At 41.6% G+C, this 26,178-nt stretch overlaps 1 protein-coding gene across 3 annotated transcripts in view; it reads left to right on the top strand.

Moving 5' to 3' along the window:
* LOC106084836 (5-hydroxytryptamine receptor 1) overlaps positions 1–26,178 on the top strand; it is a 537,578-nt gene that overhangs the window by 448,029 nt on the left and 63,371 nt on the right. For 2 of the 3 annotated variants that reach the window (XM_059362083.1, XM_013248767.2), the window contains exon 3: positions 22,329–22,360. The exons of the other annotated variant lie outside the window; for it this stretch is intronic. The gene's annotated coding sequence lies outside the window, so the exon portion shown is untranslated. The remainder of the gene's footprint in view (positions 1–22,328; positions 22,361–26,178) is intronic. 3 annotated transcript variants of the gene reach the window in all.

Below are 26,178 nucleotides of genomic sequence, written 5' to 3'. Positions count from 1 at the left end.
TGTTAGACGCGAAAGCCGGGCAATGACAAAGGAAATGCTCCAACATTTCATTCCTGCATGCCCTACACATGCTATCACTTGTAGAACCAATTTTAAATAAGTGAGTTCTTAGTCCTATGTATCCTGTCATGACACCAATTGCTATACTGACCTCCTTCTTACTTCCTATCAGTTATAGCCTCGTCTTCTCACGATCTGGATAACAACATAGGATTTTCGCCGTCCTATGGACCGTTTCGCTGTTCCACAGGGTGGCATGCGCTTTCGTCCCCCACACCCTTAACTCGGACTGTGTCAACCCTTCGGGTTAACCAAGTTTATTGACGACAGTCCTCTGGCCTTCACCGCCAAATCGTCTGCCCTTTCATTCCCCCCTTACTTTTAATATTTCAATATTAAGATGCCTTTATTTACTGCCTTTTTTAGGAGTCAACTCCTTACAACCAACCATCTCACAATCTTCCTTTACTTTAAGAGCACTTTCTTTGAGAAACTACCCTCACCCAAAAGATTTGACCGCAGTTAGTTGGTGCATTCCAATTATATTGCCCAAGTTTATGGTAACGAGCACAATTTTCCCTCACATCCACAGAATTCCCACAAGTAATTGGAAAAATTTCATAACCTTTCATATGCTGCTTGTGTTGTGGCCTACAAATATATATCCCAAACAATGCCAATATCTCACAATTCGCGAAATTTCTGACTTTAACCGTTCCGGTATAGGTGGCCCGACGATCTATGAAAACCATTTGTCTGCTCTTCCAATACCATCCTCATGTTGGTTGGCAGCATTGCAAAAGCTCAGCAGCAACTATGGAAAATGACAACCACATGTCATCGATGAAATCGGACAAAAACGCATGCACACTGTGAGGTTTAGTATGTGAGAGGTGGTTTTTGCTGGTTTTAGGTAGTGAGAGATATACAGAGGAGAGGGCTTGGCATGTTATGGCGTGCGTTCTTCGTTGATGAATTAAGTGTCTGATGGCATGTTCTAGTATTCGTGTCACACCACACGCACACGAACACATGCTCGCTTGTTGTCTGTTGGTATTTAGCAGTTGGCTGCTTGTTTGTTCGATATCACACACACACACACACACAGTGCACAGTGGCGTGGGTGTGTGCTATAAAAAGAACTGATAAAAGCTGAATTAAGTACAACATTGAAATCAAAACGACTTAATTAAGATATTGTTTATTACATACAAAAACATTTAGTTATGATTAATATAATTGATATATTGGGTTGCCCAAAAAGTAATTGCGGATTTTTCATATAGTCAGCGTTGAAAATTTTTTCACAGCTTGTGACTCTGTAAATGCAAGTATATTTGATTAAAGTTCATTCTAAGTTTTATTAAAAATGCGGATTAAAAATCCGCAATTACTTTTTGGGCAACCCAATAGTTCAACGAATCGGGTTATTTATTACAGCTACAAGCTTTTGTATTATCAAGAGCATATAAGTAAGGTCTTCTACCGTTTTTTATTCACCAATACAACACAACATAGCTGCAAATGGATATATCCATTAAGATATAGGGGCAAACTTCTCACACATCAATGTGTGCTGTCCGATTAAACTTTTAAGCTAAATGATTAGAGGCCTCCTTTAAATAAGCGAGTCCGAATGGCATGCCGCAGCGCAACACCTCTCTGGGGAGAAGTTTTTACATGGCATAGTACCTTATAAATGTCGCCAGCAGTAGGGAGGATAAGCACCATTGAAAATTTGTTCTGCAATTCTCGCCGGGATGCCAACCCAGAAATTCAGCGTCATAGTCGATCATGCTAACCTCTGACACCTCCATACCTCAGTTTTTCGGTTTTTTTTTATAGTAAAAATAAGGGGGGCGGACCCTCCCCCTTACCCTAATTTTCAGAAACGCCAGATCTTGGAGATGAATGGTGAGATTTAAGCGAAATTTTGTGTGACCTCTTATAGTAACCTAAAACCAAAAATTTGGTATCCAAATTCCGGATGGGGTACCTAGGGGGGACGCCCCACCCCAAAACATACCAAATATATATATATATATATATATATATATATAGACCAATCACAACAATATGGGACTCAAATGAAAGGTATTTAAGATTAGAAAACATATCCGATATCTATTTTTCGGGCCAAGTGTTTGGGGGACCACCACAAAACACCCCTAAATCGGACATATTTACCGACCACAGCTATATGGGATTCAAATGAAGGGTATGCGAGTAGAATACGATTTTGACATTCAAATGTGGGACCAAGTTTCTGGGGTCTACCCCTTCCCCAAAATACCCCCCAAACAGGACTTATTTAATGGCCATGACAATATGGTGCTTAAATTAAAGACATTTGAGTGTGGATTACGTAAAGTTCAGTACTAGGTTTGTATTTTATAGTGAAAATCAGGGTGGGGGGGCGGACCCTCCCCCTTACCCTAATTTTCAGAAACGCCAGATCTTGGAGATGGATGGTGAGATTTAAGCGAAATTTTGTGTGACCTCTTATAGTAACCTAAAACCAAAAATTTGGTATCCAAATTCCGGATGGGGTACCTAGGGGGGACGCCCCACCCCCAAGCATACCAAATATATATATATATATATATACCAATCACAACAATATGGGACTCAAATGAAAGGTATTTAAGATTAGAAAACATATCCGATATCCAATTTTCGGACCAAGTGTTTAGGGGACCACCACAAAACACCCCTAAATCGGACATATTTACCGACCATGGCTATATGGGACTCAAATGATGGGTATACGAGTAGAATACGATTCTGACATCCCAATGTGGGACCAAGTTTCTGGGGTCCACCCCTTCCCCAAAATACCCCCCCAAACAGGACTTATTTACTGGCCATGGCAAAATGGTGCTCAAATAAAAGGCATTTGAGTGTAGATTACGTATGCGATATCGAAATGTGGAACCATGTGTTTGGGGGGCCGCCCGTCTCCAAAAACACTTCCCAAAGAGGAAAAATTTACGACCATAGTAATATGGGGCTCAAATGAAAGGTCATTGGGAGTAAAGCACGAATCTAGTATTAATATTTGGGAAAAGTGTCTAAGGCGCCACCCCACCCCCATAACATAACCCGAAAAGGGCGTATTTGCTGACCATTTTAATATGGGGCTCAAATAAAAAGTACACTTCCCAAAGAGGAAAAATTTACGACCATAGCAATATGGGGCTCAAATGAAAGATCTTTGGGAGTAAAGCACGAACTTGATAATAATATTTGGGAAAAGTGTCTATGACGCCACCCCACCCCCATAACATTACCCGAAAAGGGCGTATTTGCTGACCATTAAAATATGAGGCTCAAACAAGGAGTATTTTAGAGTAGAACACGAATGTGATATTTTCAGGGCTAAGTCACTAATTGCGGATTTTTTAAAAGAAAGTAAATGCATTTTTAATAAAACTTAGAATGAACTTTAATCAAATATACTTTTTCTACACTTTTTTTCTAAAGCAAGCTAAAAGTAACAGCTGATAACTGACAGAAGAAAGAATGCAATTACAGAGTCACAAGCTGTGAAAAAATTTGTCAACGCCGACTATATGAAAAATCCGCAATTACTTTTTGGGCAACCCAATATGTGACTCAAATGAAGATATTTGAGATTAGAAAACGAATTTGATAACCAATTTTGGGGCCAAATGTTTGGGAGACGCTTCATTCCATAAACTGTCCTTAAACCAATGGCAATATGGGCTATTTGGTATTTGAAAGTAGAGCACGATGCTTATATTTTTTCAGGGCTAAGTGTCTGGGGGATTACCTCACTCCCGAAAACAACCCTTAATCTGACATACATGCATTTTCCACTTGAATTTGACTGAAGGACACGAACCTAATACCGACCTAAGCTTAAAAATTCCTACCAGAACCTAAACTACGAACTATTCACCGATTAATGTGCCACTACGCTGAGCTGTACAGCCAGTTTAGACTTATCCACTAAGTGGTGTGGCACTGATACTCGTCTTTCAGTCTCAGCAATAAAATGATTATCTTTTGGCTATAAAATGAATATCTCCGTTTTTCTTTAGTCCAACCCAACATAAGGCAATGTCTTACAACTGCTGAAATAAAATATGCACCACATTGGTTCCCCTCTAATATTTTCCTTTTGTATTGCATCCTTAAAAATGGCATGACCTCGTAAGACTGTATATCACACGCACACACTGCCACAACGTTGGGTAAGCAGCTTAAATAATGTCAAGCAATTTCAACTAAAACGACAGCGACTAGTCAGCCGCTTGGTTAACAGCACAAAGTAGCCAAATTGGCTGCCACAACAGAAAAAGGCCACATAGTAGTTGTGTAAAACTTACTAACCAATGGTGTGACTGCCTCATTTATTCCCTGGTGCGGAATGACTTTCATTGTTGCAAATGGACACACCACAAAAGAAAAACGGCTGGTTAGTACAAAGTGTTCAACAAAGTTTCCCAATTTGTGTTGTGGTAAGTGTTTGCTTGCATTTTTTGTGTAATTTCGCCAAGAAATATGTTTAACAAAGTTCAGAACTACATTTGCATACATTTTCGCCTTTCCACCAACTCTTGGGGTGCAGAATTTGTTTTCAACGATTCTCAATGTCCTTTGCTGGTCGAAATTTTAATAAATTTTTTACTTTTTCAGCACTTTCTATTTTGTTGGTGCGCTTTCCTACAGTTTGCAGATTTTTAATTAACTTTGGCAAGTGCTTCCATTACAAATGGACTTGCAGCGTCTTTATCATGTCACTTCACTTTTGGTGGCATTCAACTAAACTTTCTTTAGGTTCAAGGAAAGGGAATGCAGGCATGTTGGCTATGGCAGTGCAAATGACCGACAACCAATGCATTAACATTCATCTCAGCATTAAGCTAACAACTTGTGGTGGCAGAGATATAACAAAGCCAAAACGCGAACTATTTTGCCACAAAAAAAGATGTATCCCTCTGGCATGTGTTCTGGATAAAACTGTATTCCATAATGCACTGCAAGGGCTTAGAAGTCATTGTTTAAATTCAATGTCGGCGATGTTAGATTCGGTTGAGTGGATTTGACCTTTCAATTTCCATTTTTGTTAACGACTGATTTAAGTCGAATGTTTTGCAAATAGAAGTACAAAAAAGGGCATCTATGAACTTCGACCGTTAATGTAATCCTAAAATAATGGAGGATGGGAAACAGATTTGTTACCTTAAATAGAGTCTAGTGAAGAAGAAAAAATTTAAAATTTGCTCCAAATTTAAACGAAATTTCCAATTCAATAATCTTGTCATTCCATATTTAAGACCCTGAAATATTGATTCGCGACTCCATAAAGCATACATATTTTTGATCGTCTAAAATTCTAGCCATGTCCGTCCGTCTGTGGAAATTACGATAGCAGTCGAACGTGTTAAGATAGCCGCCCGAACTACTGCTAGTTCCTTGCGCCCCGGTTATTTTGCTCATCGTGCCAAGCATTGTCTATACCTCCTATATAGAACCATCACCCGAGTTGACATATTGAGCCCATCGAAGTCGCAATTGTTATACAATTGGGCTAAAATGTTGTTCTGTTATGACTTCCAACAACCGTGCCATGTACGGTCCAAATCGGTCTATAACCTGATGTAGCTCCCATATATTTGACGAGTTGGCATCTCGAACCCATGGAAATCGCAATTGTTACCCGATTTGGCTCAAAATATGCACTGAGCAGTTTGTTATGACCCATAACATCCATGGGTAGTATCGTCAAAATCGGTCAAAAACCATATAAGACGTTCTCCCGATTAGGACCCTACAGCTTCTAGAAGTTTTTATTATACCCTACACCACAAAGCAAACAAGTCAAGACCCAAAATCGGATTATTTGGCAGCTATATTAGGTTATGGACTGTTTTAGACCATGGTTAGGTTTAAGTGTCAGTCTGCCATCATATTCACTCAGACGTTTTCGTCCATTGTGATACCACAGGAACAGGAGAAGGAAGATGCCTTCTAGTTCGTACCGTCGAACCATCCAGATCGCCTTAAAAAGCCCAATAACTTACGAATGTTCACATCCGCTAAATCGGACAGGTTCTCAAAGAAATGAGAACCTAAAATGGAACTCCTTTTGACTGATAGTGCGAAACACACATACAGAAGGTTTTCTATAGTCTCTTCTTCTTCGATGTCCTCACAGCTTCTGCAAAAGTCGTTACTGGCACCCTTCAGTCTGTCAGCATGTTTTCCGATCAGACAGTACCTGTCATGACGGGCACAATAACCGAGACTTCTGTTCTTGCCAGTGATAGCAAAGCGGTAGATCTGCTCAAGTCTAGAATGCTCACAGCACCCTTTTCATGACCATCTATCCTTATCCTTCGGGCCTGGTTTTGAAAACTTAGCTGAAATGTCGCTAGAAGCATACCCACAGAATCCAGTGTCCTTTGAGTGTGTAAGGTAGTTCCTAGTCTCCCAAGCTCGTCCGCTTTATAATTCCCTGGGATATCTCTGTAGCCCGGCATCCAGAACAGGTGAATTTTGAACTGTTCAGCCATTTCGTTTAAAAGATCTACGACAGTCGAGGGCGGTTTTTGTGTTCAAAAACACGTTCTTCAGGGATTTAATGGCTGTCTGAGAAGATATTTATGCCAATCGTCGTTAAGACAATTGTCATAATTGCAAGGATCTCCGCTTGATACACACTGTAGTGGTCGGGAAACCTTTTCGATATGACCAGTTCTAGATCTTTAGAGTACACCCCAAAACCAACCTGGTCGTCTAGTTTGAAACCATCCGTATAGAAGTCTATGTAACTTCTGTTGCCAGGGATATCGTAGTTCAAATCGGTTCTATCAGAAATAGTAGTCCAGCACTTTTTATCAAAAAGCGACTAGGGTAGGATGCAATCCACACTGCCTGGAAAATCGGATATTGTATCAATCCGATTTGTGCTGTGATGCACAAAAAAGCAATCCTTTGGATTCGGTTAAGTATTGAGCAGTAGGTGGACTTTTGAAGCGCCGTCCACCAGATCACAACACCCTATAGCATTATAGGTCTGACAACTGCAGTATATACCCAATGCATGACACGCGGTCTTATCCCCCACCTTTTGCCAATCGCTCTCTTGCAGGTGTATAGGGCAAGAGTGGCCTTGCTTGCCCTTTCTAAAATGTTGGATTTGAAGTTCAACTTCCTGTCCAGCAAAACTCCCAGGTTATTTGCGCTTTCTTTAAATGGATTTAGACTATACATGATACAGTTTTTGGAAGTCATACCAAACTTCCAGCCAAATCGGATAAGAACTGTGACCTATAGGGGTTCAAGAAATCACGATCCAAGATCGGTTTATATGGCAGCTGTATCAAAACCTTGACCGATTTGGCTCATACACAACCCCAACTTATTTTCGGTAATAAGAAGTATGTGTGCAAAATATCAAGCGCAACGATCAACGATCAAGAATTTATTGTTTATGGTGTCTGAGACCCATATTTCGAGGGGTTACAAACGGAATGATGAAATTAGTATACCCCCATTCGACGTTGGAGGGTATAACAAGTAAAACCTTGCTAACTTTGGCTCAAAAGAGAAACAAACCAAAAACTATGAAATTTAATGGTCTTTGCCCTAATAGGCAAAAAAAATTTTAAAAGTGAAAAAGTTCGGCAGAGCCCGGCCGGGAATCGAACCTGGGCACATGGAGCATCGAGAGAGCCGTTGCCGTTGTCTAGCGTTCGATGCCATCAATACAACGTCCAACAGATGCACAGAATCATGTGTACCATGGAAGTAGTGTAATTCTCGCAGAAAAAAAGTCTGTCATCACACAAAAACACATGCATTGGGAAAAAGTACAGCTAATAGACAGGGTGGTCGAGCGTGGTTAATGTGGTAATTGTACCATAGAGGCGTACAAGTTTATTGACGGGCCAAGTTTATTGACGGCAGTCCTCTGGCCTTCACCGCCAAATCGTCTGCCCTCTCATTTCCCCTTACTCCGTTATGGCCCGGCACCCAAACGATGCGGATTTTGCCATCTTCAGAGAAGGCGTTAATCTCCTTCTTACACTGCGAGACTGTTCGTGACCTTACCGTCCTGGTTGTTATTGCCCTTATGGCAATTTTACTGTCAGTGAAGATGTTCACAATCGACGTCTTCGCGTTAGCACCACATCACTTAACGCATTCCGTGATTGCCCGGATCTCCGCCTGCAGGACCGTATTATAGCCAGGCAGTCTAAAACAGATATCAGTCCCTGGGTTTTCAATATAAACCCCTAGGCCCACTCTGTCCTCTAGCTTTGATCCATCCTTCCAGATGGCAATACTGGGGTTCCGCCAATCCAAGACTGTGCCGATGGCAGCAGTGCCTCGTACTCGACTTCAAGGTTCATCTCAGGTATCCGATCGGAAACCTCTTTCCTTCCTTCCAGGTTTCCTATCGTCGCCTCGATTATACCGCGATGGTACTTAGGTGGGGACACGATACCAGACACGAACCAACTTAGGGGAGTGGTATGGAAAACAATTCAGAATTTTGTTAGTAGCACGGAATTCCTAACTTCAAATTTTCTTTTTCGAGGTTACTTTTTAGTGTTTAGAGCGCACAACAAGCCGATTACTGGCTTAGGTGTATGTCTATAGTGGCATGGGGCAGATTAATATCTGCACACTCTTTTCAACCTAACCTAAACTATGCAAAATTTCAAGCACCTGGCTTTACCCCCTCCAAAGTTAACTCGCTTTCGACAGACAGACGGATGGATGGACGGACGGAAGGACGGAAGGAAGGACGGACGGAAGGACGGACGGAAGGACGGACGGACGGAAAGACGGACGGACGGAAGGACGGACGGACGGAAGGACGGACGGACGGAAGGACGGACGGACGGAAGGACGGACGGAAGGACGGACGGAAGGACGGACGGACGGAAGGACGGACGGACGGAAGGACGGACGGACGGAAGGACGGACGGACGGAAGGACGGACGGACGGAAGGACGGACGGACGGAAGGACGGACGGACGGAAGGACGGACGGACGGAAGGACGGACGGACGGAAGGACGGACGGACGGAAGGACGGACGGACGGAAGGACGGACGGACGGAAGGACGGACGGACGGAAGGACGGACGGACGGAAGGACGGACGGACGGAAGGACGGACGGACGGAAGGACGGACGGAAGGACGGACGGAAGGACGGACGGAAGGACGGACGGAAGGACGGACGGAAGGACGGACGGAAGGACGGACGGAAGGACGGACGGAAGGACGGACGGAAGGACGGACGGAAGGACGGACGGAAGGACGGACGGAAGGACGGACGGAAGGACGGACGGAAGGACGGACGGAAGGACGGACGGAAGGACGGACGGAAGGACGGACGGAAGGACGGACGGAAGGACGGACGGAAGGACGGACGGAAGGACGGACGGAAGGACGGACGGAAGGACGGACGGAAGGACGGACGGAAGGACGGACGGAAGGACGGACGGAAGGACGGACGGAAGGACGGACGGAAGGACGGACGGAAGGACGGACGGAAGGACGGACGGAAGGACGGACGGAAGGACGGACGGAAGGACGGACGGAAGGACGGACGGAAGGACGGACGGACGGAAGGACGGACGGAAGGACGGACGGACGGAAGGACGGACGGAAGGACGGACGGAAGGACGGACGGAAGGACGGACGGAAGGACGGACGGAAGGACGGACGGAAGGACGGACGGAAGGACGGACGGAAGGACGGACGGAAGGACGGACGGAAGGACGGACGGAAGGACGGACGGAAGGACGGACGGAAGGACGGACGGAAGGACGGACGGAAGGACGGACGGAAGGACGGACGGAAGGACGGACGGAAGGACGGACGGAAGGACGGACGGACGGAAGGACGGACGGAAGGACGGACGGAAGGACGGACGGAAGGACGGACGGAAGGACGGACGGAAGGACGGACGGAAGGACGGACGGAAGGACGGACGGAAGGACGGACGGAAGGACGGACGGAAGGACGGACGGAAGGACGGACGGAAGGACGGACGGAAGGACGGACGGAAGGACGGACGGACGGACAGACAGACGGACGGACAGACAGACGGATGGACAGACAGACAGACAGGCAGAAGGACGAACGGACAGAAAGACAGATGGACGGACGGACAGAAAGACAGATGGACGGACGGACAGAAAGACAGATGGACGGACGGACAGAAAGACAGATGGACGGACGGACAGAAAGACAGATGGACGGACGGACAGAAAGACAGATGGACGGACGGACAGAAAGACAGATGGACGGACGGACAGAAAGACAGATGGACGGACGGACAGAAAGACAGATGGACGGACGGACAGAAAGACAGATGGACGGACGGACAGAAAGACAGATGGACGGACGGACAGAAAGACAGATGGACGGACGGACAGAAAGACAGATGGACGGACGGACGAACAGACATGGCTAAAACGATTAAAAATGTTTTTTATGGAATGAGGATATTTGAAGAAAAAATTTATTTGTATAGAATTAAAATACTGTCAAAGTATTCCATAGAATACAAAATTCTGCCAACGGGAACGTAGACAAATGATACTTGGTAGTATTATATGGTAATGAGTAATATATATATTTACGTTGTGAATGAAGCGTACAAAAACAAATTATAATATTGTACTCACCAAAGTATATACCAAGAAACTGAAGTTCTGAAATAGAGATAAAAGTAGAATTAGAAATGTAATTGAAATGAAATATGTATATCCGTGTAACCTAAAGAAAAGTAAAATAACCCCATAGTAGTTTTTAAAAATAAATATATTTGAAGCTCATGCAAGAGGACATGGGTCCTTCTCCCATTTAAATTACGATATTGGTTTGTTGTGATTTTGGTTCAAATACACGGGCCTAAAGTCTCTTCATTTGAGTCCCACATTATTCCAATCGGCCTGCATAAGAGGGGTTTTGTGGCGTGATTTTTTATGTAAATGAAATTTTGTTGTACCCGCCTCATGCTTTAGCCATCAACTCTTCGTTTAAAGTTTTTTTTATAAAACTTAAAGTTTCCCTGGCTATCCATGACGTGACACGTCAAGTGTCTTTTTCCATTCAACTAACGTGATGATCTTTTACTCTAAACGACAATGGTTTCCAAGGACTTAAGCAATCATGCAACAGTTCAAGTAAAACCCGTAATACTTTACACTTTCCAACGATGATGGAAATGATTTTCCTGATTTTGTATTCACCTCTTACAACGCTCCCCGCCTTGCATAGTTGTTGCCGTGTTTGTTGCACCAACTAGCATTATAAGTAATGATGGGATTTCAAATATGAGAACTAAAGTGGCAAAGATCCCGAAGATGGAGATGCAATAAAACATAAAACCAAGCAGAGAATTCCCATAACAGGATAATAACGGGTAAAATACTTTGTTGTAGAAACACAGTGACGATGATGAAAAACGTGGTGACAACAGTATACATTATTGCAGCTGTTGCTGTTCGTTTTCGTTCGTGGCATGAAATACTTTGTTCATGCATCACAAGAGCTTAGTTACTGGAGCAGGAGTATAAAATCTAAACAGCCAAAAGTTATTGAATTAAGAACGATGCCAGACAGTTGAACACTAATTTTATAACAGATTCGTATTTTTCAATCTAATAACCTTCAGATGACTCCCATATTTTCATTATTGGCCAATAAGTCTTATTTGAAGGGTGGACGCCCTTTATATTAAACAAATTTAATTGTTTAATCGATTCTCTACTCCCAAATACCTTTCATTTGAATCCCATATGTCTTTATTTATGTCGATTTATCTTATTTTGGGAGTCTTTGAGGCTGGGCGACCCATTCGTAACCAAAATTTTTGTAGCCATTGCCATTGGATAAGAACATATTAATTTTGTCATTCCGTTTGCCACCAATATATGCATTAGCCAACCTTACAAAGTTTTTATTCATTATTGATCTCGTAAAAATCTAAGATAAATAAATAACATCCTTGTGTTTGTCCGTCCAGATCTTTGTCAGACTGGCCGTCTGTCAATTGTACGAGGGCTGCTATATAAGTTCCTGGCCTGGGCAACACTAAGTGTAAAAGCGCATTGATGAACTTAAATCATTGTATGGCAAGGAAGCACCATCTTACAGCAATGTGAAAAACTAGTTTAATGAATACAGTCGTGGCCGACGCTTGCTCAAAAGTGAATTCCGTGAGCGTGAGTCGTCCAAAAATTGTCGTTGTACTAGTGAACATTGATGCCATGAGTGAATTCATAATGGGGGTTGGCTACCATGTTAAAACTTTGGGATGCGGAACCCCGTTTGGGCTCGGCAATCCAAAGGAGGCCCCTTATCATTGAGCTTAAACAATAATCGGAATGCACTTGTTGATATGAGATAAGTATCTTCATTTCCTTAACGGAATGTTCCTGGGAAATTTGGTAGCAGCAGTAGTTTTAGAGGTGTCTCAATCGGAGAAGAAACAAATAAAAAAAGTTCAGTCGGACCGAACTTTGGATACCCACCACCTCGGGTATATATTTAAACGACCTTTCGTCAAAAAGCGGTGAAAAATGCATACCTTATGCCTCATAGCAGCTATATCGAAATATGTTCCGATTTAGACCAAATTCTAATAAGTACAAGTCATTGTTCAATAATAAGTACAAGTCAATACAATTCTATGTTCTATATCTAAAAATAAACCGATCTGAACCATATGCGACACGGATGTTGAAAAGCCTAATATAAGTCACGGTGTCAAATTTCAGTAAAATCGGATTTTAAATGCGCCTTTTATGGGGCCAAGACTTTACATCGCATATCGGTCTATATGGCAGCTATATTCCAATCTGGACAGATGTGGCCCAAGTTGCAGAAAAATGTCGAAGAGCCTAACACAACTCACTGTCCATAATTTTGGCGAAATCCGACAATAAATGCGCCTTTTGTGGCCACAAAATCTTAAATCGAGAGATCGCTCTATATGGCAGCTATATCCAAATCTGGACCGATCTGAGCCAAGTTGAAGAAGAATGTCGAAGGCCCTAACACAACTCACTGTCCCAAATTTCGGTCAAATAGGACTGTTAATGTGCCTTTTATGGCCCCAAAACCTTAAATCGAGAAATCGGTCCATATGGCAGCTATCTGGACCGATCTGGGCCAAATTGCAGAAAAATGTCAAATTTCGGCGACATTGGACAATACATGCGCCTTTTATGAACCCAAAACCTTAAATCGAGAGATCGCTCTGTATGGCAGCTATATCCAAATCTGGATCGATCTGAACCAAATTAAAGAAAGGTCGGATAATAAATGTGGCTTTTATGGGCCTAAGACCCTAAATCGGCAAATCGGTCTATATGGCAGCTATATCCAAATCTGGACCAATTTTGGCCAAATTGAAGAAGGATGTCGAAGGGCCTAACACAATTTTGTCCCTAATTTTGGCGACATCGAACAATAAGTGCGGCTTTTATGGACCCAAAACTTTAAATCGGCCGATCGGTCTATATGGCATCTATATCCAAATCTGGACCAATCTGGGCCAAATTGAAGAAATATCGGAAAATAAATGTGGATTTTATGGGCCTAAGACCCTATATCGGCGGATCGGTCTAAATCGATGGAGCGGTAAAATTGAAGAAAGATCAGACAATAAATGTGGCTTTTATGGGCCTAAGACCCTAAATCGGCAAATCTGGAACGATCTTGGCCAAATTGAAGAAGGATGTCGAACACAACTCACTGTCGCAAATTTCAGCAAAATCGGATAATAAATGTGGCTTTTATGAGCCTAAGACCCTAAATCGGCGGATCGGTCTATATAGGGGCTATATCAAGATATACTCCGATTAGCCTATCTCCAAATTAATCTGCTTATGGACAAAAATCTAGAATCTATGTAAAGTTTCAGCTCAATATCTCTATTTTTAAAGACTGTAGCGTGATTTCAACAGACAGACGGATATCGGATGAAAATTGAGGCTTCCAGGGGCTCAAGAAGTCAAATCCGGGGGATCGGTTTTAATGGGGACTACATCTAAATCTGAACCGACATGACCCATATGCAATCCTCAATGACATCTATAAGAAGTATCTGTTCAAAATTTCAAGCGGCTTTACGCGTTCGCCCGGTATCTTGATTTCCACGGACGGACGGACATGGCTAGATCGACTCAGCATGTCGAGACGACGAAAAAATATATACTTTATGCCGTCTTGGATTAATATTTCGAGGTGTTACAAACTGAAAGACTAGATAAGTGTACCCCCATCCTATGGTGCTGGGTATAAAAAAAGAAATTTTAAAAAAATAATAACTGGACAGTCGTCTATGAAGAAAATTATGAATCAAGCAGCGATTAAAATTTGAAACGGATGATCATGTCCGTTAATAAATAGGAAAATAAATATAAAGATAGCATCGTCATTTTAAAGTTTTGGTTCTTTAGCTCGTTTTCATTGCAAAAATCCCACGAATAAGGAAAAATCTTAAATTTTGGACCAATTTTTTTTTTTAAGGGTAAGGCTATCTCCCGATCTCATAAGCAGCACCTTTATTACCTGATTTAGCTGACAAGTCAAACAGTGAAATGTACTACGCCTCTGTCATATAGACCGATCCTTGGAATTAGGGTCTTAAGTTCATAAAATAATAATAAAACAAGTTCGGCCGGGCCCAATCTTGGGAACCCACCACCATGGAATCTGCTAAAATATATGAACTATATCCGGTTAAAGACCGATTTGGACCGCACTTTGCACAGCTTCCAGCGGCTTCTAGGGGCTCTAGAAGTCAAATCGGGATATTGGTTTTTATGGGAACTTATCGGGTTCTTGACCGATTTGGACCGTACTTGAAACTATTGTTGTTAGTCATAAGAGAACGCTGCGTGCTACATTTCAGCTAAATCGAAAAGAATGCGGCTTACAGGGTCTCAGAAAGTCAAGTCGGGAGATCGATTTTTATGGGAGCTATTTCAGGTTATAGACCGATTTGAATCCTACTTATCACAGTTAGTGGAAGTTATAACAGAACACCGCATGCAATTTCAGCCAAATCGAATGAAAATTGAGGCTTCCAGGGGCTCAAAAGTGAAATCGGGAGATCGGTAGCTATATCAGGTTCTTGACCGATTTGGACCGTACTTGTCACTGTTGTTTGAAGTCGTAATGGAACACCACATGCAAAATTTCAGCCAAATTAGACAAAAATTGCGGCTTCTAGGGGCTCAAGAAGTCAAATCGGGAGATCGGCTTCCTATATTACCCATTTACAATCCCCAACGACCTTCATCAATATTAAGTACCTGTGCAAAGTTTTAAGCGGCTAGCTTTACCAGATCCTTGTCAATAATGATCAAGATCAGTTCATATATAGATATAGCTGCCATATGGAGCAATTTTCTGAAACTTTAGCTTATATCGGGTTCCTCGACACACAAATCAAATATGATTTAGAACGGCCCATATTTGGATATAACTACGAATGAGGAAGATAGTCATAGTTAAAGAAGCTGTTAAATGAATTCAATTGATCCCTTTTTTATTGTAATTGTTTTTATTATCTTCCTGGTTTTGCGTCTAAGTAAGCGTGAAAACAAATATTTGCTTGCTTCCAAAATCAGGATATTCGAAAATATTTCCAGCATGGCCTGTTGTGCCTTCCAGATCTAAAGCAACAACATGTTCTGAAATTTGCAGAAAATCGCTCAAGCCATTTGTTGATAAAACTTAACCATTTTTTTTTCCATTTTGGTGGAAAAAGCCTCTCAAAACGCTGGCCAAACTTTGTTCTTCTATACTAGGACGACATATCTTGAATTTGCGCAACAAAATTTTTAAATTTTTCAATGAGAAGGCAGAATTTAAACCCATAGTAGAAAATCGTATCTCATACTTATTTTAGTTACTTGCATGCTGCTGTTTCACCCTTCTTGGCATGTATGCACATGACATGCGAGAATGCCAGGCTTAACTAAACCATTGAGCACACAACAGGCTATTGTGAGTGTTGATAGTTCTCTCCCCCCTCAAAATGGCTGCTTGCACCCCATGAGTGTGAATAAGAAATTAGATTTTTTTTATTCTGTCAGTATGAAGGCCTTGCCAGCGTACCACATCTCAATGTCTTCTTGGCATCGATTTTTCCGGCAGTTGGCATCAGTGCCATAAAAAACAAACAAAACAGAGGCCTTATTACTGTGTATGGCGTGTGTGTGTGTGTGTGTTTGCTTGCATGCGGTTTTGTTTTGTGATAGTCAAGTTTGAAGTGTTGTGGCCATGCGTTATGTTCATGTCTATAACTCAGGACATGTGCCTTTCAATGAAGCTGCCAGTAGGTGTTGGTTCTATTTCTTGGCTCGATTGTGTGAGAATGCATGCATCCTAATGCCTAGTGGGGGCTGAGTGTGTGTTTGTAAAAGTTTGATTGCCTATGTGTTTGCCACTGTTTTGCCTCGTTAAGTACCTATTTGTAGGCATACTTAAGTTTTTACTTCTAAACTGTTTGTGTGGATATATATATGTAGGTAAGCAGGCAGAAGTTGTATTGCCGCATTCAAACACACACGCACACACACATACGCTTGAAGACTTTCATTTATGCTGCCGCACACTCATAAGGTAAAGCATACTTTTCTCCACAAATTTATGCGAATTGCACAGAAGTAAATGGAGATGCCTACAGCAATTTGTCTGATTGCAGTGGTAAACCGGGAGAGAGTACAAGAGAGAGAGAGAGAGAGAGAGAAAGAGACAGAGAAAGGAGGCGATAAAGTGAATGTTAGTGTATGGTGACTGTTGTGACATTTATAGAACAGATTATACAGAGGAGATGTGTTAATTCCATTTTTTTCCACTGCAGAATCCACAATGCACTTACGCAGACTAAGGAATAAAACCCAAGCAACAAAGAAATACAAAGTTTTTATCTACACTAATGGTGCGAAGTTTTAACACAATGTCACAGCAAAACAAGTGAGTTTTGAACGCTTTAAGATTGATTGCTCTTAATGTTTATCACAATCATGCGGTACAACGCTATATTGAAATATTTAATTTTAAACGAAAATACAAGATTCATTGGATTCGAAGGTTCTTACCTCGTAAAAAAAACTTGTAAGTGGTGTTTTTTCTAGCAGCATTTGTGACAACATGAACGACTAGATTATTAGAACATCATCCAATCTTGTATATAAAATTCAATTTGTGTTTGTTTGTATGTTTGTCTGTCGGTTTGTTTGATTGTTCCGTATAGACTTAAAAACGGCTGAACCGATTACCTTGAAATTTTCGCAGATTGTGTAGGTTGGTCTGGAAGAAAACATAGGCTATATAATTTTTTTGATATTGGGAGAGGGGCGGACCCTCCCCTTACCCTAAAGGTACTACCCAAAAATAAAAGTGGACCGATCGGGACAGTATGGGATTCAAATGAATGATTCAAGAAAAGAGTACTAATTTCATAATAAAAGTTTGCTCCAAGTACCTGGGGGCCGCCCCAGCCCAAAATCCCTTTAAACAGGTTTATTTGACAATCATGACAATATGGGACTCATACGAAAAGTATTCGGGAGTAGATTACAAATATGGTCAGGAAGTAGGAATAGGCTTTATAATTTATTGATAACTGATGGGGGCGGACACTCCACCGTTACCCCAAAAACACCACCCAAAATCAAAAGTGGACCGATAAGGACAAAATGAGTATCATATGGAAAATATGCGGGAGTAGATAAGGAATCTGGCATACAAATTCATATCGAAGTATAGGGGGTCACCCTACCCCCACAAAAATGTATGGGACTCGGTTCGTTTGTTCCGTATAGACTGAAAAACGGCAGTACGATTTTCTCGCATATTGTGTAGGTTGGTCTGGAAGGAAACAAAGGCTATATAATTTTTCGGTATCAGAAGGAGGACGGACCCTCCCTCCCCCTTATGCCAAAAACACAACCTAAAAACAAAAATGGACCGATCGGGACAATACAGGTATCCAATGAAAGGTATTGGAGAGTATAATAGGAATATGGTATTAAAATTTAAGTTCAAGTGCATTCTTTCTTCTGTCAGTTATCAGCTGTTACTTTTGGCTTGCTTTAGAAAAAAAGTGTAAAAAAAAGTATATTTGATTAAAGTTCATTCTAAGTTTTATTAAAAATGCATTTACTTTCTTTTAAAAAAATCGCAATTACTTTTTGGGCATCCCAATATTATGACTATATGATACTTGGCTGAACCGATTTTCTTAAAATTTATATAGATTGTGTACGTTTGTCTGGAAGGAAACATAGGCCATATAATTTTTAGAAATTGGGTGCAGGCGGTCCCTCCCACCACCCATATCCGAAAGTGATCCGATGGGCACAATAAGGGTATCAAATGAAAGGCATTGGAGACCAGAAAACGAATATGGCATTAAAATTTGGGTCCAAGTACCCAGCGGGCCCACCCAACCGTATAACTCCTCTAAACAGATGCATTCGAAGTTCATGTCAATAAGGGAGTTAACTGAAAAGTATTAGGCAGTACATTAGAAATATGACATAAAACATTAGGTCCAAGTAATAGAAGGTCGTCCACCCCCAAATACTCCAAATGGGCATATTAACCGACTATAGCTATATGGGACTCAAATAAAAGGTATTAGAGGGTAGATTACGAATATGACAAAAAAATTTGCGTTCAAGTCTAGGTGGCGCTTTTCTTCCTAAAGATACGTCAAATGGGTTATTTGACCCATTATGACAATATGGTACTCAAATGAAAGGTATTTAAGAGTTGAAAACGAATTTGATATCCAATTTCGGAGCCAAGTGTTTTGGGGTACGCCCTAAAGCACCCCCTAAACTGAATTTCATCGCTGTTGGGAATAAAGAACGAATTTGATATCTATTTTCAGTGCTAAATGCCGGTGGCCGCCCCAGCCCCAAAACACCCTCCAAACGATTCGTAGTTGCAGCACGAATTTGATATTCATATGTGAGTCGAAATGTCTGAAGTGACATCCCTCCCCTAATGAGAACATTACTCTAAGGAAGAACATTGCCATCAGGAACCGAAAAGGTGCAAATTCCTACACATCAATGAGTGCTTTCCGATTCAAGTTCAAACTCAATGATAAGGGACCTATCTTATAACCGAGTCCGAACGGCGTCCCGAAGTGGGGAACATTTTTTAAAAGACCATGCATAGCATTGTACCGCGCAAATGTCATTAAGAGGGGATAAACACCGCTTTGTCCGATGTTCTCGCCAGGATTCGAACGCGTTCAGCGTCAAAGGCTACAATGGCACGAATTCGATATCCGCATTCAGGGCGAAGTGTCCCTACCCTAAAAAGATATAAGAGAGTTAAAGAAGGCGCATCGGAGCGGGCCCAGTTCGGCTATAAAGACATCTTAACCACAAAAAAACTTCCTTTAGCAGACACGTATCATAACAATATTGGAAATCCAGTGAACGGCACTTTCGAGTAGATGAAAAATCAGTTATCCAATGTTGGTCCATGTGTCAGTGGATCGCCTACATCCTATAAAGAAACTAAGCGGAATTAAACACCATGCACGCAAATATGCGAAACCATCATCCTTATTTAGGCTCAAGTATCAGAGTTGTTTTTAGGTTGCCTTACCTCTGGAAGAATATTTAAACCGATCTAGACAATTGGAACTAAAGCCAATAAAAACGTGCTAAGATCAGCCGGACTGAATCTCGAGCATGGATTATGCTTAAAGTTTACACAAACTGAACTCAGTTGAAGGGCGATATAAATGCTACTGCTGAAATGCTTGAGAAGATAATTTTAAATGTAATGAGGACATTTATTCCAATTCAGACTATAACGGCTAAATCAGACAACAAAAGATTGGTTTAACCAAATATGCAGAGATACTGTCTGAACTGGCGCTTGGATAGAGCAAATACTAAACTGTTGCGCAAGCAGACAAGATCTTCGTGTGCCAAAGTGCTTAGACGCGAAAACTTTCTTTACGAACACCGCCTACATACTAAGGTTCTTGCTTCTTCACGAGGAAGTAGGAGCTTTTGGTCGTTCGTGAAAAAGGTAAAGGGTAGTTCTTCATCTATCCCAACCCTTGTTAAGAATGATCGAATGTTCACTGACCCGGTTGATAAGGCTTACCTTTTGGCTGAAATATTTGCAGGGAACTCTTCCCAACCGGATAGCAATCAACCACTCCCCTTAATCGAAAATGTATCTGGCCTCATGCCCCAGATATTTTTTTCGAACTCGTAGAGTTGAAAGGGTTCTTAAGAAACTCCACGTAAACGAATCACCGGGCCCGGAAGGCATATCAACACTTGTCTTGCGCAAGTGTTCTTCAACGCTTGCTCATCCATTAAGCTTCTTAGGAACCAACAGTATGGGTTCCGCATAAATCGCTCTACGGGTGACCTCATGGTATTTTTGTCGGAACGTTGTCGAGTCGCTCAATCCACCAGTTTGGTGAGTGTAAGATTGTGACTCTAGATATCTCCAAGGCATTTAATAGGGTCTGGCATGGTGCACTACTCTCATTTGGTGTCGATAATGGCATCTTTCGATTTATTTCGAACTTTCTCAGAGATCGCACTATACGAGCCGTTATAGATGAGTTCTTATCCAATGAGCATAAATTCAGCAGGTGTATCCCAGTGCTCTATCCTTCCTCCTTTTCTTTTTCTTATTTTCATCAACGATCTGTTGAGTCAGACATCGAAACCGATCTACTCATTTGCGGATGACAATAACCTCTGTCATTCATACTCATTCGACCATAGGCCGAGTCTTCGAGAGATTAAGGACAAGAAGCGGATTATGGACGATACACTCTGTCAGGATTTGCTGCCCATTTCTGAGTGGGATCGAATGAATCGAGTAGATTTAAATGCACGGAAGACTCAGTGCTGTTTGTTGTCATACAAACGATTCGCTGACCCATAACGATCATATTTGTCTATCAATGGAAAGATGCTGAGCAATCAGAAATTTTAGATGTTTATGGCATGAAAATACAAAATTATGTCCATTGGGCTAAAGATGAATTTGGAGTGACGAAAGAAGCATTCAAGTGCTTAGGCTTCCTTAAACAGTGTAAGAATTACTTCACTCCTTCCGATCTTCTTAACATCTCTACCACTTTCATAAGGCCGAAAATGGAGTACAACTTATATGTATGGCCTGGAGCTTCAAAATCATCCCTGGAGCTACTGAACCGTGTACAGAAGAGAACGATGGCGTTGCTTCGAAACAGTAGGGTATCCAACTCTATTGCCTCCCTTGAACATCGTCGCAATGTGGGTTTTTTTTTTGGCGCTGTTCTATCGGTACCTTCATGATGTGCGTTCATCTGATATTAGTCTTCTTATTTCTGAGGTAAGGATGTTTGTCCAAAATGCTAGATATTACAGGAACTCGCACCCATATGTAATTGATGGGCCATCGGACCGGACAATGCATTATAGAGAGAAGTCTTATTTTGCCCGAAACGTTCGACTTCCGGCTAATGTTTTTCCGACCCACTATGGCATTCTGTTCTGACGTTCGCGCCGGGATTTGAACCCAGCCGCTCGGAGTCATAGGCGGACATGCTAACCTCTGTGCCACGGTGGCCTCCATTTGGACCATACTTGTCACCTATGTTGGTTAGAACAGACCACTGCGTGCAAAGTTTCAGTCCAATCGGATAACAATTGCGGCTTCTAGGGACTCAAGATGTAAAATCGGGAGATCGGTTTACATGGGAACTATACCAGATTATACATCGAATTGAACCATACTTGGCGGGACTGGTGATAAGTAGTAGTAGTAACGGAACACTATGTGCAAAATTTCAGCTCAATCGGAATAGCAACTCTAAACCGTTATGGCTCATTAAAAATCCCCAACGACCTACATCAATAAGAAGTATTTGTTCAAAATGATGAACGGCTAACATTTCGCGTTCCACCGCTGTCGTGATTGCCATAGACGGACGGATGGACGGACGGACAAAGAATCTGTTAAGGGTGAACGTAATTTTTGTCCGATTTGTTTATTTCTCTTTAGAGGCGAGTTTAGTGGTCAGAGATTGATTTTTGCAATGACAAACAAGTGCCAGACTTTACTAAATACAAACCATTGTGGGACGCGTTTCGCCCTTACTGGCAGCTTATCAATTACGTAAGGTGGGGAGGCTTTAAAGTTTTCACCGGTGTTTTGAAAAAAATATAGCTCTAAGACCAGTCTTAGGAGAAACGGGTTCGTTGAACCGATCAAGTGATTAAAAACCCGGAGTTATGACATTATTTAACATAATAAATTTATTTCTGGTTTCTTGCAGATGAAATCATAACAACAAAGCCCATTAAAAGGGTAAGTAGAAGATCACATCAAAATGTATTTATTGTATATGACAAATTTTGCTTAATAAAGTTTTAAATAGAATATAGCCAATATCAAATATATTTCTTAATGGGTTGACTGGAAAGCAAAGTCTAAGCAGAATATTCAAATTTAAAACTTGTTTAGATGTTGGAGGTCATAGCAGAAATCATTGTGCAAAACTTCAGCCAAACCGGTAAAGAATTGCACCCTATAAAGGCAGAATCTTTTCAGGAGATCACTGTTTCAAATTTCAGCAAAATCTGAGAATTAATGCTCCTTTTATGGTCTTTAGTCCCTAAAGCTGAAGATTGGTCTCTGTAGCAGCTATATCTAAATTAACCCGATCGAGACCATTTTCGGAACAAATGTTGGGAGTCTTAAAACAACTCACTGTTACAAATTTCAGCGAAGTGGGGTAATAAATGTTCCTGTTATAAGCCTAAGACCCAATCAGGTAATTAATGCACCTGCTTAAGACCATAAATCGGCATATCGGTCTATATATATACAACATTCGGGTCGCATGCCAAGGACCCTAGTGCAACTCACTGTTTCAAATTTCAGCAAAATCGGAGAATACATGCGCCTTTTATGGTCTTTATACCCTAAAGCTGAAAATCGGTCTATATGGCAGCTATATCTAAATATAGCCCAATATCTGGACCATATTATGCACAGATGTTGGGAGTCTTAATACCAGTCACTGCGAAATCCGGTAATTTCAGCGGCAGATTGGTCTATATGGCAGCTATATCCAAATATGTCCCGATCTGGACCATTTTTGGTTCGGATATTGACGGGCCTAACAATACCCACCATTCGGAATTTCAGCGATACCCGGTAATAAATGCGCCTATTATAGGCATAAGACCCGAAATCGGCAGCTATATGTAAATATGGTCCGATAAACACCATATTCGGGTCTTATGTCGACACCCCAAGTGCAACTCACTGCTTAAAATTTTAGCAAAATCGAATAATAAATGCGCCTTTTATGCTCTTTAGACCCTAAAGCTGAAGATCAGTCTCTATGGCAGCTATATCTAATTACAGCCTGATCTGGACCATATTCGGGACAGATGTTGTGAGACTTTACACAACTCACATTTCCAAATTTCTGCGAAGTCAGGTAATAAATGCGCCTGTTATAGGCTAAAGACCCCAAATCACCAGATCGGTCTATATGGCAGCTATATCCAAATATGTTCCGATCTGGACCCTTCAAGAACTTAACCTGCGTATAAAAGAAATACGAGTCTGTGCAAAATTTCGACTCAATATCTCAATTTCTAAGGACTGTTGCGTGATTACAACTGACGGGAACACGGACGGACAGACGGACAGACGTCCATCATTAAATCATCTTAGAATTTTACAACGATCCGAAATTTATACACTTTATAGGTTCAGAAATGGATATTTCGATGTGTTACAAAACGAAATGACTAAGTGAACATACCCCCTATCTTATGATGGTGGGTATAAAAATAGTTGAAAATTTTTGAAATTGCCATTTAATTTTTAAATTGATCCAACTAAACAAATTAGTGAGGTTTTTTAAAATTTTTATTATTTTTTGATTGATCCAATTAAAAAATTTTATGAAACTTTCGAAATATTCTATTAATTTTTTAAATGAATCAATTAAAACTTTAACCGCTAATGCACATCACCAGATATGGAGAAGTTCGGATGTCCGCGAAATAGGGTGAGCTGCTTATTGAATATATTATAAGTTGCAATCTGGCGATTTGTAATAAAGGGGATAAACCGACCTTTATTACCAGGAACAGACAGGAGGTTCTAGATATTACCTTTGTATCGGAACATATAAGTGAAAGAATATGGGACTGGGAAGTGTTGGATGACCACAGCTTCTCTGATCATCGTATTATTAATTTTAGCCTTGGAGAAAATACTGAAGAAGTGGACCCGCGGCTAAACAGAAGAAAGAGGAATTGGGATAAATTTCGGCACAAACTCTGCACCATTATCCATTCTAGACAAGAAAAGGAAGTGACAACTGCGTAGGATATAAACATAATCATCAAGCGGTCACGAAGGCCCTGAATGACTCGCTTATGTCAGCATGTCGCAGTGCCAAGCCAAGGGCCAAACATCGACCGCCATGGTGGACCCCAAAACTGGTTGATTTAAGGAAGGACTGCAAAAAACTCTTCAACAGAGCAAAACCCACAGGAACACCACACGATTGGGACATCTATAAGGCTGAGCTAAGAAAATATAAGAGCGAGCTGAGAAAGGTTCAGAACAAATCCTGAGTAGAATTCTGCAGCTCCGTGGAGGATACATCTGACGCCTAAGGAAGATCTATTACGGTGGGGTATATTCAGAAGTCAGAGAATGTATGGACAGTGTCTAGTGAGGTAACACTAGAACTACTCGTTGATACACATTTCCCGGGAAATTCTCCAACTGACAACGTGGCGCCAGAAGAGATTGTCATTGCTATGCATTCGTCTGATGCTATTATGGAAATTGTGTCTGAGCCGAAAATCCTTTGGGCGATAAGAAGTTTCGACCCCTTTAAGTCTCCAGGCCCTGATGATGTATCACCGGTTGAATTACAAGCTGTGTCTGATAGACTGACTTAGGGAGGTATACTTTGCTTGTATCAGAATATCATATATGCCTGTGGGATGGAGGTACGCGAAGGTCATTTTCATTCAGAAAGCAGGAAAACCCTACCACACAAAGGCAAAAGATATTCGTTCTATTAGTCTGTCATCCTTTATGTTGAAGACTCTTTAGGGGTTGATAGAAACATATGTTAGTGCAAAAATCCCTGGAGATCGCCTGTCGCAGCAGCAGCCTTCATATACTAAAGGCAAATTTACTGAAATAGCCCTTCACGACCTAGTCGGTTACATAGAGGGTTCTCTCGCTGTTAAAGAATATACAATGGTAGCATTTCTTGACAGTGAAGGTGCTTTAAATACTGTAAAACCGACGTCAATCATGAAGGAGTTTCTAGGCATCTTCTCTACCGCAAGAAAGTTTATCAAAAACTAACTTACTAAAAGATGCATTACGGCAGGCTTGGGATCTGTGAATCTAAAAAGATGGGTCAGCAGAGGAACACCTCAAGGAGGTGTAGCCATTAACAATATATGGAATATAGCCATTAACAATATATTATTGCGTAGGCTGATGACGTGGCAATTGCGGTTAGGGGAAAGTTTCCCAGCACTCTAGAAGATATACTTCAGGAATCTCTACGTGCAACATCAAAGTGGGGCTACCGAAAGTGGTCTAGGTATAAATCCGTGCAAGACAGAAGTAGTTCTTTTCAGCAGGAGATACAAGTTGTCTACAGTGAAACATGTCTCCTTGGGTGGATAGAACGTTCAATTTACAGAAAGCTCAAAATACCTGGGTGTTTTGCTAGACAAGAAATTGAATTTGAAATCCAACATTTTGGAAAGGGCAAGAAAGGCCACTCTTGCGCTATACACCTGGAAGAGAGCCATTGGCAAAAGTTGTGGGTTTAGACCGCGTGTCATGCATTGGGTATATACTGCAGTTGTCAGACCTATTATGCTATATGGTGTTGTGGTCTGGTGGACGGCGCTTCAAAAATCCACCTATTGCTCAATGCCGGATCCAAAGGATGGCTTGTTTGTGCACCACAGCCGCACTGAAGACGACACCATCTTATGCACTGAATTTAATGCTACATCTCATGCCATTGGACATTGTGGCTAGACAAATTGCAGCGACCACTACCGTGAGGTTAAGGGAGCTTTCTCATTGGTCATGTGGCGGCTACGATAACTGTGTTATCC

Source organism: Stomoxys calcitrans, chromosome 2, assembly GCF_963082655.1.
Source record: "Stomoxys calcitrans chromosome 2, idStoCalc2.1, whole genome shotgun sequence".
Lineage (NCBI taxonomy): Eukaryota > Metazoa > Arthropoda > Insecta > Diptera > Muscidae > Stomoxys > Stomoxys calcitrans.
The sequence above is the reverse complement of the archived record's forward strand: the minus strand, read 5'-3'. Positions and strand labels throughout refer to the sequence as shown.